The sequence below is a fragment of the Schistocerca serialis genome, chromosome 6, assembly GCF_023864345.2.
Source record: "Schistocerca serialis cubense isolate TAMUIC-IGC-003099 chromosome 6, iqSchSeri2.2, whole genome shotgun sequence".
In the NCBI taxonomy this organism is placed as follows: domain Eukaryota; kingdom Metazoa; phylum Arthropoda; class Insecta; order Orthoptera; family Acrididae; genus Schistocerca; species Schistocerca serialis.
Window position 1 is genome coordinate 521,189,889 of NC_064643.1, and position 17,587 is coordinate 521,207,475.

The following is a 17,587-nucleotide window of genomic DNA, read 5'->3' on the forward strand; positions in this document are numbered from 1 at the left end:
AGGACAGGCGCTGAGAGTTCTGAATTTTCTAGAGAACTAGCGGCGATTAAGTGGTACGACTGACTCCGTCATTCTACTATGCGTTAGTAGAAGCCCATACAAACAATGAAACCTCAATTATCAAATTATTTTCATGCGAACGGTGAAAACCTAACAGTCCTTGCCAATTTAAACCTGGATATTCATGAATAACTATGAATCCCGTTGCGTCCTGAATTTTACCCGAATGGTCAATATGCAGGGATAAGACAGGAACAATCATACGAAGTAGAGAAGTATGGTAAATATGGGCTCTAAAATTCATACCTTAAAACAGGGCATAACATCTTGCTGATTTTGATTATGAGCACTCGGCAGCAGAACATTTGCGGCGTTTCGGGGAGTGCTGGAAATGCGCACGCACCCCATGGTCGCTACAATAAACGAGAATCGCTGGAGCGTCAGTATTGACAGCGGTGCCACCTAATAGCAGCAGTGGCGGGTCGGTATTGTATAACAACGACAATGGCTTCGCATTTCAATCCACAGTATGAGAAATCACATCTTATTACACACAAATATTGGTTTTCAAAACGTTTAACATGGCGTAAGACTTCAAATACTTCCAGAAGTTCAATTTACAAAGGCACGACGTTTCTTACTGCCTCGAAGATTGTAGACTCGGAAAATATGACCGATCTGAGAGATTTTAAAACTTAAAAGGAAGCTCTCAGAAAAGTAGGAAGAAAAGGAAATGTGCCGTTCAGATGAAATACAAAACTGTACTACTTCTAAGAAAGTTCTTGCGCCCTTCCACAGGTTGTGAATTAATAAATGAATACTTGGTAGCTGCAACTGAAAATGTACGTCCACTTCTCGTAGAACAGTTTACAATGTTGCCGTCATCAAAAATAACAGTCGTGCTTCCCGTATAGGTTACGCCAGATAACGTTCAGAGTCAGCTTGCGTAATCTCTGTAAAGAGTTTGTAGCATTTTCTTTGGCAACCTAAGGAAGTGTGGATACCATAGGCACATAGCTGATGTGACATTATTAGCAACACTGAAGAAAATGTTGAAAATGCACGTTTTTCAAGGCATTTATTAGTTTATGAGTCTACAGACGAAGCACCAGTCATGATACGAAATAAATCAGGATCTGTAGAGCAACTGATCAGGAAAATGAAAGAGCTTCCAGAACCCAATTCGCAGTGATCTGCAGTTTGATGTAACTGATCTCCGACAGGGAAAACAGACGTTGTGGGTTTCTCCAAGTATTTTATTCAGGATCAATATCCTTGTTTACACAAGTCTCAACGCGGATCCCCGCCTCCCGTGCTGAAGAGAGTACAGTCGTCGCTCTTCGCAAACCTGTGCTCTCCGTCTACTTGCGGAGCACGGTTGCTGTGAAGGTCTGCGCTCACAGCTATGAGGCCTTCTTCATCTTCGATATTGTGAAACAAATCTCTGCCAATACAAGATTTTTGCTTTCCATATTTTGAGAGGTTGTAATATGGACAAAAAAAAGAAAAAAAAGAAAAATATGTCCAGTAAATACGGGCGGTGAAGTGCATAGCTTAAGAGCTGTGAGCAATTGTTCATTCATCTTATTATTCGTCTTCGCTGTTGTGAAACACGTATTTTCTACTGAACATGTGCTCATAGCTCTTAAGGCATGCATTTTTTAGCCCTTGTTTATTAGACAACCTTCTTGTTTTGGTCCATACTGTGGTCCATACTACCTCCTCCCAAAATATAGGAAGCAAAACCCTTGCATAAAAGAGATATGTTTCACACTGTCGAAGATCAAGAAGTTCTCAACCTCTTAAGGTATTCATTTTAGAGCAAATGTTTACTAGACTGTTTTGCTTTGAATTAACGTTTCTGTGAAACCCCTAACGTTGATCCTTGTTCTTCGGACACTCTGTGCTGAATAAGACCCTTGATAACACAATGTGACGGAAAGAATAGTAGGCTACTTTGGACATGGCAGAACAATCGCAAGTGCAACATTGTTTGATCAGAAGTTATTGAGAATAATTTGGAACTGAATGCTGAGTACCGAAACGGACCCATGAATTCTCATAGCGTATTAATCTATGCCGTGGAGACTCGTCATCTGCAGGGCAAATGTGCCACATCATTGACCTATTGGTGAAAGATGGGTAAAGTGGTACCCTATGGAAAATGGTTTTCTCTGACATCTTGTCATAAATAACTATGTGAAATATACAAAATGGTTCAAATGGCTCTGAGCACTATGAGACTTAACTTCTGAGGTCATCAGTCGCCTGGAACTTAGAACTAATTAAACCTAACTAACCTAAGGACATCACACACATCCATGTCCGAGTCAGGATTCGAACCTGCGACCGTAGTGGTCGCTCGGTTCCAGACTGTAGCGCCTAGAACCGCACGGCCACTCCGGCCGGCGTGAAATACACTCCTGGAAATGGAAAAAAGAACACATTGACACCGGTGTGTCAGACCCACCATACTTGCTCCGGACACTGCGAGAGGGCTGTACAAGCAATGATCACACGCACGGCACAGCGGACACACCAGGAACCGCGGTGTTGGCCGTCGAATGGCGCTAGCTGCGCAGCATTTGTGCACCGCCGCTGTCAGTGTCAGCCAGTTTGCCGTGGCATACGGAGCTCCATCGCAGTCTTTAACACTGGTAGCATGCCGCGACAGCGTGGACGTGAACCGTATGTGCAGTTGACGGACTTTGAGCCAGGGCGTATAGTGGGCATGTGGGAGGCCGGCTGGACGTACCGCCGAATTGCTCAACACGTGGGGCGTGAGGTCTCCACAGTACATCGATGTTGTCGCCAGTGGTCGGCGGAAGGTGCACGTGCCCGTCGACCTGGGACCGGACCGCAGCGACGCACAGATGCACGCCAAGACCGTAGGATCCTACGCAGTGCCGTAGGGGACCGCACCGCCACTTCCCAGCAAATTAGGGACACTGTTGCTCCTGGGGTATCGGCGAGGACCATTCGCAACCGTCTCCATGAAGCTGGGCTACGGTCCCGCACACCGTTAGGCCGTCTTCCGCTCACGCCCCAACATCGTGCAGCCCGCCTCCAGTGGTGTCGCGACAGGCGTGAATGGAGGGACGAATGGAGACGTGTCGTCTTCAGCGATGAGAGTCGCTTGTGCCTTGGTGCCAATGATGGTCGTATGCGTGTTTGGCGCCGTGCAGGTGAGCGCCACAATCAGGACTGCATACGACCGAGGCACACAGGGCCAACACCCGGCATCATGGTGTGGGGAGCGATCTCCTACACTGGCTGTACACCACTGGTGATCGTTGAGGGGACACTGAATAGTGCACGGTACATCCAAACCGTCATCGAACCCATCGTTCTACCATTCCTAGACCGGTAAGGGAACTTACTGTTCCAACAGGACAATGCACGTCCGCATGTATCCCGTGCCACCCAACGTGCTCTAGAAGGTGTAAGTCAACTACCCTGGCCAGCAAGATCTCCAGATCTGTCCCCCATTGAGCATGTTTGGGACTGGATGAAGCGTCGTCTCACGCGGTCTGCACGTCCAGCACGAACGCTGGTCCAACTGAGGCGCCAGGTGGAAATGGCATGGCAAGCCGTTCCACAGGACTACATCCAGCATCTCTACGATCGTCTCCATGGGAGAATAGCAGCCTGCATTGCTGCGAAAGGTAGATATACACTGTTCTAGTGCCGACATTGTGCATGCTCTGTTGCCTATGTGCCTGTGGTTCTGTCAGTGTGATCATGTGATGTATCTGACCCCAGGAATGTGTCAATAAAGTTTACCCTTCCTGGGACAATGAATTCACGGTGTTCTTATTTCAATTTCCAGGAGTGTATACAAGGTGACAATTATTGAACTATATGAAAGAAACGTAAATTATTTACAAACTGCGGCCTGCAGACACTTTATTCAACATGTAAACGTTACTACAAATATTCGGATTTAGGTTATAAGATGTTCGATATGTCTGCCATCATGATGTGACGCAGACGAATAGCGAATTTCTGCATGAGCCGCTGCAGCGTCAAAACACCGATGCTGTCGGTGACATCCTGAAAGGCTGTATTCAGCTCAGCAATGGTTTTTGGGATTATTGCTGTACATCTTGCGTTTGATATAGCCCCACAAAAAGTAGTCGCATGTGTTCAGATCCGGAGAATATGCCATGCCAGTGGCCTGAGGGTACAGCAGAGCCAGAATGCGGTTCCCAAAGTGCTCCTCCAGGACATGAAACACTCTCCGGTTTCGATGGGGTTTAGCTCTGTCTTGCGTGAACCACATATTGTCGAAATTAGGGTCATTCTGAATAATGGGGATGAGATCATCTTCCAAAACCTTCACGTACCGTTCGGTAGTCACCATGCCAACAAGGAATATCATACCGATTATTCCGTGACTGTACATTGCACACAACACAGTCACCCGTTGAGAGAGAAGAGACTTCTCGATCGCGAAATGCGGATTCTTAGTCCCCCAACTGCGGCACTTTTGCTTATTGACGAACCTCTTCAGCCGAAAGTGGCTATCGTCGCTGAAACAAACCATACATACCATACTATTTGTCATTATACCCTACAGCCAACCGCGCAGTTCGAACGTTCTAACGCAAACCGTTCAGAAGTTATGACGACTTTATTTCAAGCGGTTCAATAACTGTCAACCTCTATATGCGTGAACTACATACGTTCGGTGACTGTGAAACAGTTACTTTACTATCCAAGTCCTCCCGTTGTAGTAGAAAAGTGATCTGAAGTGAAAGTCTGCAAAATGACCACTTTGCCTGACAGGTGGACAAACTGATGAGAGAGAGAGAGAGAGAGGAAGAAAAGTAAGACTCGTATCAGCTCTCCCTAAACTTTGTCATCCAGTCTTTGCGTGGCATCTTTTTCTCATTGTTGAATGCATGTGGTTGATTATCTCTCTCAGGAAGGTAAAATGCCAAGTAGTGTAAATCAGTTACTGATATGCCACAGTATCTCCGTCCCTTGTCAGAAACGTCCGCAACTCGTGGTCGTGTGGTAGCGTTCTCGCTTCGGGTTCCCGGGTTCGATTCCCAGAGGGGTCAGGGATTTTCAAAAAATGGTTCAAATAGCTCTGAGCACTATGGGACTTAACATCTTAGGTCATCAGTCCCCTAGAACTTAGAACTACTTAAACCTAACTAACCTAAGGACATCACACAACACCCAGCCATCACGAGGCAGAGAAAATCCCTGACCCCGCCGGGAATCGAACCCGGGAACCCGGGCGTGGGAAGCGAGAACGCTACCGCACGACCACGAGATGCGGGCCAGGGATTTTCTCTGCCTCGTGATGACTGGGTGTTGTGTGATGTCCTTAGGTTAGTTAGGTTTAAGTAGTTCTAAGTTCTAGGGGACTGATGACGTAGATGTTAAGTCCCATAGTGCTCAGAGCCATTTGAATCATTTTTTTTGAACCTTGTCAGAAACATGATTAAGGGTTTTTTCGTGTTCCTCTAGGTTGAAAACATATCTGAAGTTTCCTAGAATCTTATCTTCAATAGAGGCTCATTTTTTATTTTATTTTATTTTTTTATTTTTCAAAGAACTCTTCTTTTCAGTGCATTTCTTGTGTCACTAAATAGTTTGGCTGCTGTAGCAAACACCTTCTTTTCTTTTGTTACAGCAACAAATGCCAGTTGCATAGCTTACGAATCCCATGATAGTTGCCGTGATTTTCTTTAATAATTTGATAGAATCTTAACATACACCTGTAATAAGAGAACATCGCTTGAAACACGTATGTAACATAGCAGCGATGGCGAGGCATTGTAGCATCTGTGACCAGAGAGTATGCGCTTGACCGCGCGAGTGTTGCGAGCGGTTCTCAGTCAGTTGCAGTCAGTAGTCGTTGCTCAGTAGCAGTCGTTGCGAGTCTGTAGCTCTGTCTAGTTGAGAGCAGTACTCAGTCGGTAGTCGTCATGCAGAGCGGACGGTCAGTAGTAGCAGCCCAGTGCGGTTGTGTGATGTAGGCGGTCGGCAACACTGGTCAAGATGAGGAATAAGGTATACTGTTAATTAATATAATCATTAGATAATGAAAAATTTTATTTATTGTAATTATTCTCCAACAAGTCTCCCAATAATAATTTTTTTATTTCAAAAGCATTTTCTCAAAAATTTAATTTTTTATTGAACTCAAGATTTCGTTGCACTTCCCATTTCATTCCACTTCTTTTGAAGAAAAATTCCACTAAAATCACAAAAAAAGAGAATATTATTATTTGCAATGCAGTTCCTCCAAGCGGTGCGCAACAACAAGAGCAGATATGTGACATCCATTTATTCTGAGGTAAGACTTTAATTCTGATTGTTTTACACAGGGCCAAAGACCGATATTTCGGTTTTATTGAATTTTCTTGTCACTGAATGGACTTTAATTTTTTGAAGGATTTATATTTGAGTCAGATTGCGAATTTCACATTTTTGTTGCCATTGTCAGTACATTTCATTGTGGGCAGGTTACGCATAGAGCCATGTGCATCAGCATTTCTATTAGGTATTGTCTTTGTCTTTTCTTATAAAATTTTTGTGTGGAGGTTACACGCTTTTCACCAACTTCTTAATGCCTCAGTATACTTATTTTATTAAATACTGTTATTTTCAATTCCGTTGTCTTGAAACGAGGTAAATACATTACGAAATATAGGGACAATTGGCGACTTTGTCCCGTCACCCGACTGGCCACTATGCGCAACTGTACGCCACAACGCTAACTAAATGTTGTCTGAATAAAAAATTATATATACTGTGCAGTTCGTGAACAAGTGGTTTCGTAGGCTAACATATGACGTTTTACCAGCACTGCAGCAATTAACTCTCACAAGACATATTTTTAAGATAGGCAAATGAATTTGTGACTTGTCTTATATCAGACGTAGAGAAATCACAAAATTTATAACCGCATAGGTGCTCGCTCAACTATTGCCACTAAACTCGCTGACAAAACCAAAGAGGTTTCTTTGAATAGCTTTATAATATTCGTCACTTGGCTGCAACAGTCTCCAGAGAATAAAACGAAGTGGCCACTTTATCCGCCATGGTCACTATAGCCTTCCTTACCCTGCAGCTTGAAAACTATTAATCTGTGAGCTGGTGTGGTGGAGAAAGTGAGTTCTGGTGCCGCTGTTTCTGCAATCGCGTCTCTCGCAGTGCTGCAATGGAGTAGCCTTTCCTGTCGAACTGTGGAAATCTTACGGAAGACAACAGCAGAAGCGCTGTGTTATTATATGCCGTTGCCGTGTGCAGAAAGCAATGAAAGTGAAATGTGCTCGTGTTCATGAAGCCACTTTAAGTATACGTTTGCGTAGGTGGGGGGCACGTGGTTGGCAACATAGAAGCAAGTATGCCAAGTTATAAATTCACGAATGCAAAAGTGGTGTAATGGTAAAGAGGGAGTGGAGCAGGAGTTACTCTTCGTGGGGGATTACATTGCATCAGATGTAACGTTACCGACATCTCAGATTTACATCGACACATGAAGAGAAATTCAAGATAATATTAATAAAGTTACCGATCGTGATTTTATGTGAGACGGAGAATGGTGTAAGTCATTTGAAACCACGGATGTTTAAACTCGAATCGGCGACTGGCTACCACGCGGTCTGGTGAAATCTAATGACTATAAATGCATTATGTTCCGCATATCAATTCTAATGAAAAACTGAGCGCGAGAATTACCTTGATTTTGTATAGTTTTAAAGCATAAGTATAATTCAACATAGTAGGCAAAACGCGAATGCACTAAGCAAATTACGACATCACAGGCAGGATGAATACGGCTATTTAGAAACACACAAGACAAGCATCCAAAACATGTCTATTCGACGAGCAGGCGGGGATCACACATCGTCAAAAAGTGGGATACAGTATGCAGAATGCACAATGTAGAGAACAGAGATCAGAATGTCGCTTCGCGTTCAGGTACTGCCCTCCGTCACCGAACTTTCGGCCCGCTGTCACCTGACTGGCAGTCATGAATCACTTCGTACCAATAACAATGGTTTTCTGTCCTATTCCATTTGCTTATGGAGCAAGTGAAAAATTATTATTAGTATACATCCTTATGTGACGTAATGTATTCTAGTCTCATAATGCTTCCTCAACATATACGATGGAAGCAGTAAAATTGTCATGCAATCTTCTTCGGATACCGATTTCCTACATTCACATGATATCCTGTTAAATTTCATGGGAATCTTCAGCTGTCCTTTATTTTGAATAGTGAGCTTTACTACTAATTTCGGTCAAATGACCATTATCAAGCATAAGCTCGCATGAACGGCTGGAAAGTCATACCATAGTAAGAGCAATAGTAGTACAAATTTTTTTACAATAACAACTGTGTGTAATAGGTTGCATAAAGAGGCAAAGTTATCAACGACAGCTAGTCATTCAATAACGTTTCGTGAGAAAGATATCGATTTCCTTCGGAGGTTATCAGATAAAATCCTTGAGCATCTTTGTCACATTTTTGTCTAATTTCTAGCGACCTTTGAACTACTAGCAGCTCGTATTTGATTCTTTTCGACGGTTGCTGCAATGTCCACTTGATGGGCCGACAAACGCTGGAGTGGCACTCTGGAATGTGTCGTACTAGAGTATAAACGATTTCAACATGTCGCTTCTTGCAGTTCTTAAGTTCTGCAGAAAAAGACAGTTTTAATTCTATCACACGAAAGCTTCTGTTTATTTACTGGCTGACTAGTTTCGGGCTTTGTCCATTTTCATAGATCACCTATTATAGAGAGAAAAATTTATTACGGTTGGGTGTTAAAATTTGGAAGTGTTCTTGGTATATAGTACGTGTAACAAGTTGTACTGACTTGTGTTGAGAGCACATGTCTGGATTCCTTTATGATTCCGTTTTTGCCCATCTCTTTCACATCCGGGGCCGCTGTGACAATACACTGTTTCACACGGTAAAGCGGACACTTTATCTTTGATTTTCTTCTTACCGCCAAAAATACAGTCAAATTTCTGTCAAATAGTCGATTTCAATTTCGTATCCTGCTTCGTTTTACATGAAATTACGGCCGTGTTGTTCATACTCGTATTATTAACGTCATGCAGCAGTCTCAAGAGAGATATGCAATTTAACTGGTCACTCGAGCACTACACAGCGTTAACTTAGAGTGGCAGGAACTTCACAGTTCACACCTCGTATGCAGCTAGCGGCCATGGATTTTATGTGTTAAATGCTTTGTAGATTGCATGAAAGACAAGGTCATCGCAACACACAGACTTTAGATGCAGGCAAAGCGGTAGTAGCTAGAAGGTAAGGACGGAAATGGACCAGCAAAGAGCCTGGACCTTCTCATTACTCTTAGAATGCCATCAAACTCCCAGTTCTCTCCTAGTGCGGTGCTGCTTCATTCAATCGCATTCATCGATCGCGTGTAATGCAAATAGGCAAAAATCATGATATTGCTACTATTCTTTGCCTGTTAATGACGAAATAATTACAACTGTGAATACGCGCAAATATTCTCACGAATATCGTCACCGAATCAGACTTAATGGGGCATCTTTTATTGCATCAAAATGATTCAAATGGCTCTGAGCACTATGGGACTTAACTTCTGAGGTCATCAGTGCCCTAGAACTTAGAACTATTTAAACCTAACTAACCTAAGAACATCACACACATCCATGCCCGAGGCAGGATTCGAACCTGCGACGTAGCGGTCGCGCAGTTCCAGAGCGTAGCGCCTAGAACCGCTCGGCCATCCCTTACCGCATCCGAGCGTAGTTACTGTGACTTTGGGAGTAGCATTAGAGGACAAAAATAGTAAGAAGACACAGTAACTAGGGTAAGGAGAACATATTGCAAGATATATGAGACAGGCGAAATACCATCTGCTTCAAGAAAAACTTCTGTTACAAAACAGCAGGAGCTGACAAGCGTGAATATTATCTATCAGTTTAACAAGTCCTGGCAGCAAAAAACTGAAATGAATTATTTGTAGAAGAATCGAACAACTGACAAGAGCCGACTTCGGGGAAGATCCGTTTGTATTCCGGAACATGAGAGACAATACCGATCCTACGTCTAATCTTCGAAGAAGGTTGAAGAAAGGCAAACATACATTTACAACATTTTTAGACGTAGAAAAAGATTTGACAACGCTCACTAAACTGTAGTCGTTGAAATTTTTAAGATGGAACGTATAAAATAAAAGGAGCGAAAGGTCATTTATAGCTTATACAGAAAGTAGATTGCTGTCGTAAGAGTCGAAGGACATAAAAGGGAAGCAGTAATTGATAAGGGAGTGAGACAGGACTGGAGCCTATTCCCGATGTAATACATTAAGCAGGTTCAAATGGAGCAAGCAGTAAAGAAAAGAAAAGAGACATTTGGGAAGGAAATTAGAGTTAAGTGAGGAAAAATCTTTCAGGTTTTTCGATGACATTGTAATTCTGTGACGGCAAAGGACTTGCAAGAGCAGTTGAACGGACCTGATAGTGTTTTGAAAAGAGATTACGAATACCAACAAAAGTAAAACATGAGTAATGGAATTTAGTTATGAAATGGAACCGAAAAAGTAGTAGATGAGTTTTGTTATTTGGGCAGCAAAGAACTGATGATAATCACAGTGGAGAGGATACGAAATGCAGACAACGTACAGCAAAAAAATTGTTTCTAAAAATAGGAATTTTTAACACTGAATATACGTTTGAGTGTTAGAAAATCTTTTGTGAAGGTATGTGGTTCGTGTGTAGCCTTGTACAGAAGTACCAGGACGATTAGTATTTCAGACAAGAAGAGAAAAGAAGCTTCTGAAGTGTGGTGTTATAGATCACTTAAGATTAGATGGGTAGGTCGGGTAACTAATGAGGAAGTGCTGAATCGGTTTAGGGGGAAAAGAGATTTATGGAAGAACAGGAGTAAAAGAATTGATCATTTAATCGGACACATTCTGATGCATCAAGGAATTGTCTATTTGGTTTTGGAGGGAAGTAATGAGGGAAGGTGGGTGGGTGGGAGGGGGAGGAGGATGAGGAGCCTGGCGCAGGACAGACTAGCGCAGAGAGATGCATCAGATCAGTGTCTGGACTAAAGACCACAACAACCACATGTGTGTTGATGTTAGATGTAGCAGTTACGTACTTAGTGTCGGAAGTTCCATGCGGCTTTTCGCGGATGATGCTGTAGTATACAGAGAAGTTGCAGCATTAGAAAATTGTAGCGAAATGCAGGAAGATCTGCGGCGGATAGGCACTTGGTGCAGGGAGTGGCAACTGACCCTTAACATAGACAAATGTAATGTATTGCGAATACATAGAAAGAAGGATCCTTTATTGTATGATTATATGATAGCGGAACAAACACTGGTAGCAGTTACTTCTGTAAAATATCTGAGAGTATGCGTGCGGAACTATTTGAAGTGGAATGATCATATAAAATTAATTATTGGTGAGGCGGGTACCAGGTTGAGATTCATTGGGAGAGTGCTTAGAAAATGTAGTCCATCAACAAAGGAGGTGGCTTACAAAACACTCGTTCGACCTATACTTGAGTATTGCTCATCAGTGTGGGATCCGTACCAGATCGGTCTGACGGAGGAGATAGAGAAGATCCAAAGAAGAGCGGCGCGTTTTGTCACAGGGTTATTTGGTAACCGTGATAGCGTTACGGAGATGTTTAATAAACTCAAGTGGCAGACTCTGCAAGAGAGGCGCTCTGCATCGCGGTGTAGCTTGCTCGCCAGGTTTCGAGAGGGTGCGTTTCTGGATGAGGTATCGAATATATTGCTTCCCCCTACTTATACCTCCCGAGGAGATCACGAATGTAAAATTAGAGAGATTAGAGCGCGCACGGAGGCTTTCAGGCAGTCGTTCTTCCCGCGAACCATACGCGACTGGAACAGGAAAGGGAGGTAATGACAGTGACACGTAAAGTGCCCTCCGCCACACACCGTTGGGTGGCTTGCGGAGTATAAATGTAGATGTAGATGTAGATGTAGAAGATAATCGTCATCATAATCATATCCAGTTCTGGTTCAGGCATCCTTGTCTCTTCCAGTTTCAATCAGAATGCAGCTGATCTTTCCGTCTCTTCTTAGGAAGGGCAACATTCTTTTTGCATTTAGGTATATATTTGTATGACTACAGCTCGTGGTCTTGCAATAGAGTTCTCGGCTTCCTGCGCACGGGGTCCCGGGTTCGATTCCTGGCGGGGTCAGGGATTTTCCCTGCCTCGAGATGACTGGGTGTTGTTGTATTGTCTTCATCATCATCTTTCATCCCCATTACGGTCGGAGGAAGGCAATGGAAAACCACCTCCGCTACGACCTTGCCTAGTCGGCCGTGCGGGTCTCCCGCATCGTTCCCTATGCTCCTCGGGGTATGGGACCTCATCATCATCTTAATATATTTGTGTATTATTATAGGTGTTCGTTCTTCTGACATCCTTTGAGTGTTCGCGTCATTTCCTTCTGTACCCCTCCATGTTCTGAGTACGCTTTTGACACCCAGTTCATTCGTTATTGAAAGTAGTGAGTGGTTGGCGTTCCTACTGCATCGGTGCCCAGCGGCGGAAGTTTCCGCTAACACGCAGTGATTGGAGCTCTTGCACTGACTGGCCCGACCGCATGTTGTGTGTTACCAAATACGATAATTTCATGGGCTTGAAGATGGGATTTTAAAATCCCTAAACCGATCGTGGTTTGAGTAAATATGAATACAACACAACCACGTCTCTGTAAATTAACAATCATGCTTCTAAGTTGCTGATGTCTTACATACCACATATTGTGCCTCATTTCACTGCTTTTCGTTCGATCTATGAGTCTGAAATCAGCTAGAGGTCTTAGGAGGCTCATCTGTCCTGTCTCAAACGTGCTCCTGCGACTTGCTATTAGAGTCCAAGCCTGTGAGCACAGCCGTCACATTATAAAATTTTAGTTCTGTCTCTTTTCTGATGTACAAATTTTTGCAATTTGTATTCTTTACTGGTGTATCTGATACATGAACTCTCACATCCCAGTAGCTTACAAGCATTTATTTGTTCTAGCGGCTTAGTAAAATGATAATATAAGCACAAAATTGGCCATTAAAATTGCTACACCAAGAAGAAATGCAGATGATAAACGGGTATTCATTGGACAAAGATATTTTACTAGAACTGGCATGTGATTACATTTTCACGCAATTTGGGTGCATAGATCCTGAGAAATCAGTACCCAGAACAACCGGTACAGCTGCCCATGCAGCTTCAACACGATATCACAGTTCATCAAGAGTAGTGACTGGCGTATTGTGACGAGCCAGTTGCTCGGCCACCAATGACCGAACGTTTTCAATTGGTTATCTGGAGAATTTGCTGGCCAGGGCAGCAGTCGAACATTTTCTATATCCAGAAAGGCCCATACAGGACCTGCAACATGCGGTCGTGCATTATCCTGCTGAAATGTAGGGTTTAGCAGGGATCGAATGAAGGGTAGAGCCACGGGGCGTTGTAACGTCTACTGTTCAAAGTGCCGTCAAAGCGAACAAGAGGTGACCGAGACGTGTAACCAATGGCACCCCATGCCATCACGCCGGGTGATACGGCACTATGGCGATGACGAATATACGCTTCAAATGTGCGTTCAGCGCGATGTCGCCGAACACGGATGCGACCATCATGATGCTGTAAACAGAACCTGGATTCATCCGAAAGAATGACGATTTGCCATTCTTGCACCCAGGTTCGTCGTTGAGTACACCATCGCAGGCGCTCCTGTCTGTGATGGAGCGTCAAGGGTAACCCCAGCCATGGTCTGCGAGCTGATAGTCCATGCTGCTGCAAACGTCGTCGAACTGTTCGCACAGATGGTTGTTGTCATGCAAACGTCCTTATTGTTGACTCAGGGATCGAGACGTGGCTGCACGATCCGTTACAGCCGTGCGGATAAGATGCCTGTTATCTCGACTGCTAGTGATACGAGGCGTTTGGGATCGAGCACAGCGTTCCATATTACACTCCTGAACCCACCGATTCCATATTCTGCTAATAGTCATTGGATCTCGACCAACGCGAGCAGCTATGTCGCGACACGATAAACCGCAATCGCGATAGGCTATAATCCGACCTTTATCAAAGTCGGAAACGTGATGGTACGCATGTCTCCTCTTTACACGAGGCATCACAACAACGTTTCACCAGGCAACGCCGCTCAACTGCTATTTGTGTATGAGAAATCGGTTGGAAACTTTCCTCATGTCAGCACGTTGTAGGTGTCGCCACCGGCGCCAACCTTGTGTGAATGCTCTGAAAAGCTAATCATTTGCATATCACACCATTAAATTTCGCGTCTGTAGCACGTCATCTTCGTTGAGTAGCAGTTTTAATGTCCAGTAGTGTAGAAGTGACGGAAGTAACCATCAAAGCAGTCAAGAGGCTGCTGACTTGAAAATTTGCGGCGTACCAATTAACGGCTTAGCATTTACTACTAGACTGCCTGCAGCTATCCAGCAACGTCCTCGAACGGAGAAATGAGCGTTCAAGAAACCGAGCGTTATTGTTGGCCAACCAGATGGAACCAACAACTGCTGGCGATGTGGAGTGGTCGTCAGGCAGGGGTGTGCCAACTGAGTTTCGCACTATCGTCAACAAGGTCGGGCAGGGCGGTGACGTAATGCCAGTGGGTCCACCACACCGCTTCATCTAGAACGGGCGTGTCCGTGACCGCTGTGTATAAATACTGAGAGTCTATCTGCTGGAGCCACTAGCAAGGAGGTGTCCTCATCCTACGCAACATGAAGGTGAGTCAGTCTCGGAGAGAGCTAACCTCATACATCTCTGCGTGGGTCACCCGCTTCTCTCTCTGATCGTCTCTAAGGAGGGTCTAAAGTGCACATCACTGAAAATTTTAATACGGAGTTCACATGATCATACTTTGACGACCGCAGACACAATTTTTTCTTCCAGTACCAACTGATCCCTTAAAGACAATAAGCTTCAGATTTCCCTTCTGATTCCCGATTCCTTTATTGAGAGTCGTATAAAACAATTACGTCTTTTATCTTGACTGCCCTGTGTTTAGCACTTCACTGACGTTGGAGTATTATTTTCATTACTTATGCAATATTTTAGTGATTACAGCTATAGTCTGCTTGTACCCCACTGCGTGTACGATCGTCTTTCTGGAGAAAAATGAATAGTGATTTCATCTCACGAAGCTTCCTACTACCGACAACGCAGTTACCACACGAAACTCAAATCTAACATAAGATCAGGAGAGATACGTATCGACAATTTACTCTCTGTGCCGGTCACTAGTCTCTCACAGAGGCAAAGTAAGACACTATATAAATGTGCAATTTTCGTTCAAGTGTTTGTTGTGTGTATTTTGTCCACATACATTGGCAAATACGTCTTTTCCAAATTGTTACGGCCTGCTATTTTGCAAGTGTTTCAATAACAATTTTAATAACGCAATCGCTGAAGGAATACCAATAGATGAAGTACTGTGTTGCTTCTGCGGCCAGACAAGATGGTTTACGAAAATACGCCATAACGAAAGCACCTCAGTTCCGTGTTGTAGCTTTGACTGCCATGGATGGTATAACGATTTAAGAAATGTTTTTACAGCCGTGTTTCATTTCAAAAGTAATTTCCCAATGCATCAAAAGTCACAAACCGCAATAACTTCTGAGTTTGACGGCCAACGTGTGTGCTGGTAGTGGTGGCGATAGAGGAAAATTAAATATTAAAAAACGGTAAAGATATTGTAACAAACAAGTAGTGCATTGCAGGAAAATTGTCCACTTCTAGTGCGACTTGGCCACTTCACTTGTCTGACTTTACAGTGCATACGTCACATGATGCATGTTGTGCTTGATTCGTAACGTTAGTTCCTGTAACGTCTGATCGTTGCTCACTAGTACCATATTGTGAGGAGGGCACTAATGACGATCACAGACCCAAAAATTATCATCTGTCAAGAAATTTAGGGATCTGACGGTTCAGTGAACGAAGCAGTCAACAGAAAGCTCTCTAGAATTGGAAATGGTGAACATAAATGGATAAAATTCAACAATGTTGTAAAATATTCTTGAGACACGTTTGTCCGGGAAAGGTAGCGAATGATAAAAAAAGAGTTTCCAGTTGTTCAGTATCGACATTAGGCAACTGCTACGACACTAAAGAGAGTATAGTCAGAGGTTCAAACGAAGCCACAGTCTTTTTAATTATGTGAGGGAAACAAAGCCAAATTAGATCACGGAATAGATGTGAGAGGAGTTCAATTACGTGATAATTCAATTGAAAATCTAACAGAATAAGTTAACAGAGAAAAGGCCACTTTATTCGATGTGGCACATTGCAAGTTCTGTGTAGATTACACGAAACAATTTACGCACCTTCTTACATAAACTGGTGGGCAACGGCCTTGCCGCAGTGGACACTCCGGTTCCCGTCAAATCACCGAAGTTAAGCGCTGTCGGGCGTGGCCGGCACTTGGATGGGTGACCATCCGGGCCACCATGCGCTGTTGCCATTTTTCGGGGCGCACTCAGCCTCGTGATGCCAACTGAGAAGCTACTCGACCGAATAGCAACGGCTCCGGCCAGAGAAAACCACCATAACGACCGGGAGTGCGGTGTGCTGACCACACGCCCCTCCTATTCGCATTCTCATCTGAGGATGACACTTCGGTCGGATGGTCCCGATGGTCCACTTGTGGCCTGAAGACGGAGTGCTTTTACATAAACTGGTAGGTCTCAGAAGCAACTAAAAGTATCAAACGATTGAAAAAAAAGCACAAGATACTCTAATTTGCAGGGAGGGACGACAGATTCAGGTTTATATTACTGAAGTTACTCTGTTGTACAATTATGGAACACTCTACATGTCAAAGCATTATAATATTTTAGAGATCTAGCTTTGTTAAGGGTCTCAGAAATTATTTCTATATCAAGTTAATAGTTGGTTACTTAATTTACATTCTATCCACTTAATACCCTTGAAACGAGTCTAATTTCTTATTTTGTTAGGCTTTCTAATTTTCCAAAGTTAACGTATGTGTTCAGTGCTACTACTCGTATTGTTCAGTAATATTTTTCTCAAAGCTACTTCGTATATCAGCTTGTAGTTCTGAAGGGTGAATGGACATTTAAAGATTTTTGCAGACAGTTAATTCCGCAGTTTCCAAACCACAATCGTATGCTGTTCACTTCAGCAGTTGTTATGAGCGAAGGTTTCAAAATGGTTCAAATGGCTCTGAGGACTATTCGACTTAACTTCTGAGGTCATCAGTCGCCTAGAACGTAGAACTAATTAAACCTAACTAACCTAAGGACATCACACACATCCATGTCCGAGACAGGATTCGAACCTGCAACCGTAGCGGTCGCTCGGTTCCAGACAGTAGCGCCTAGAACCACACGGCCACTCCGGTCGGCGGAAGGTTTCGTGAGAGAAACTGTTGGCCATTGCTGTGTAAGCATTAGTTTTACATCAGAGAAAGCTTCCCTGACTGAACTGCATAACGGGTACACGGACAAACTCTGCCCTATTGATGAAACTGTAGATCTGATGAAGCTACTTGGTTGGGAAATGGAGAACTTAATAGTAAGGATA

The 17,587-nt window shown here is 43.6% G+C and overlaps 1 protein-coding gene and 1 pseudogene across 1 annotated transcript in view; both read left to right on the plus strand.

Moving 5' to 3' along the window:
• LOC126484957 (uncharacterized) overlaps positions 1-17,587 on the plus strand; it is a 299,272-nt gene that overhangs the window by 25,489 nt on the left and 256,196 nt on the right. The window lies entirely within an intron of this gene.
• On the plus strand, positions 16,388-16,505 carry LOC126485376 (5S ribosomal RNA; annotated as a pseudogene).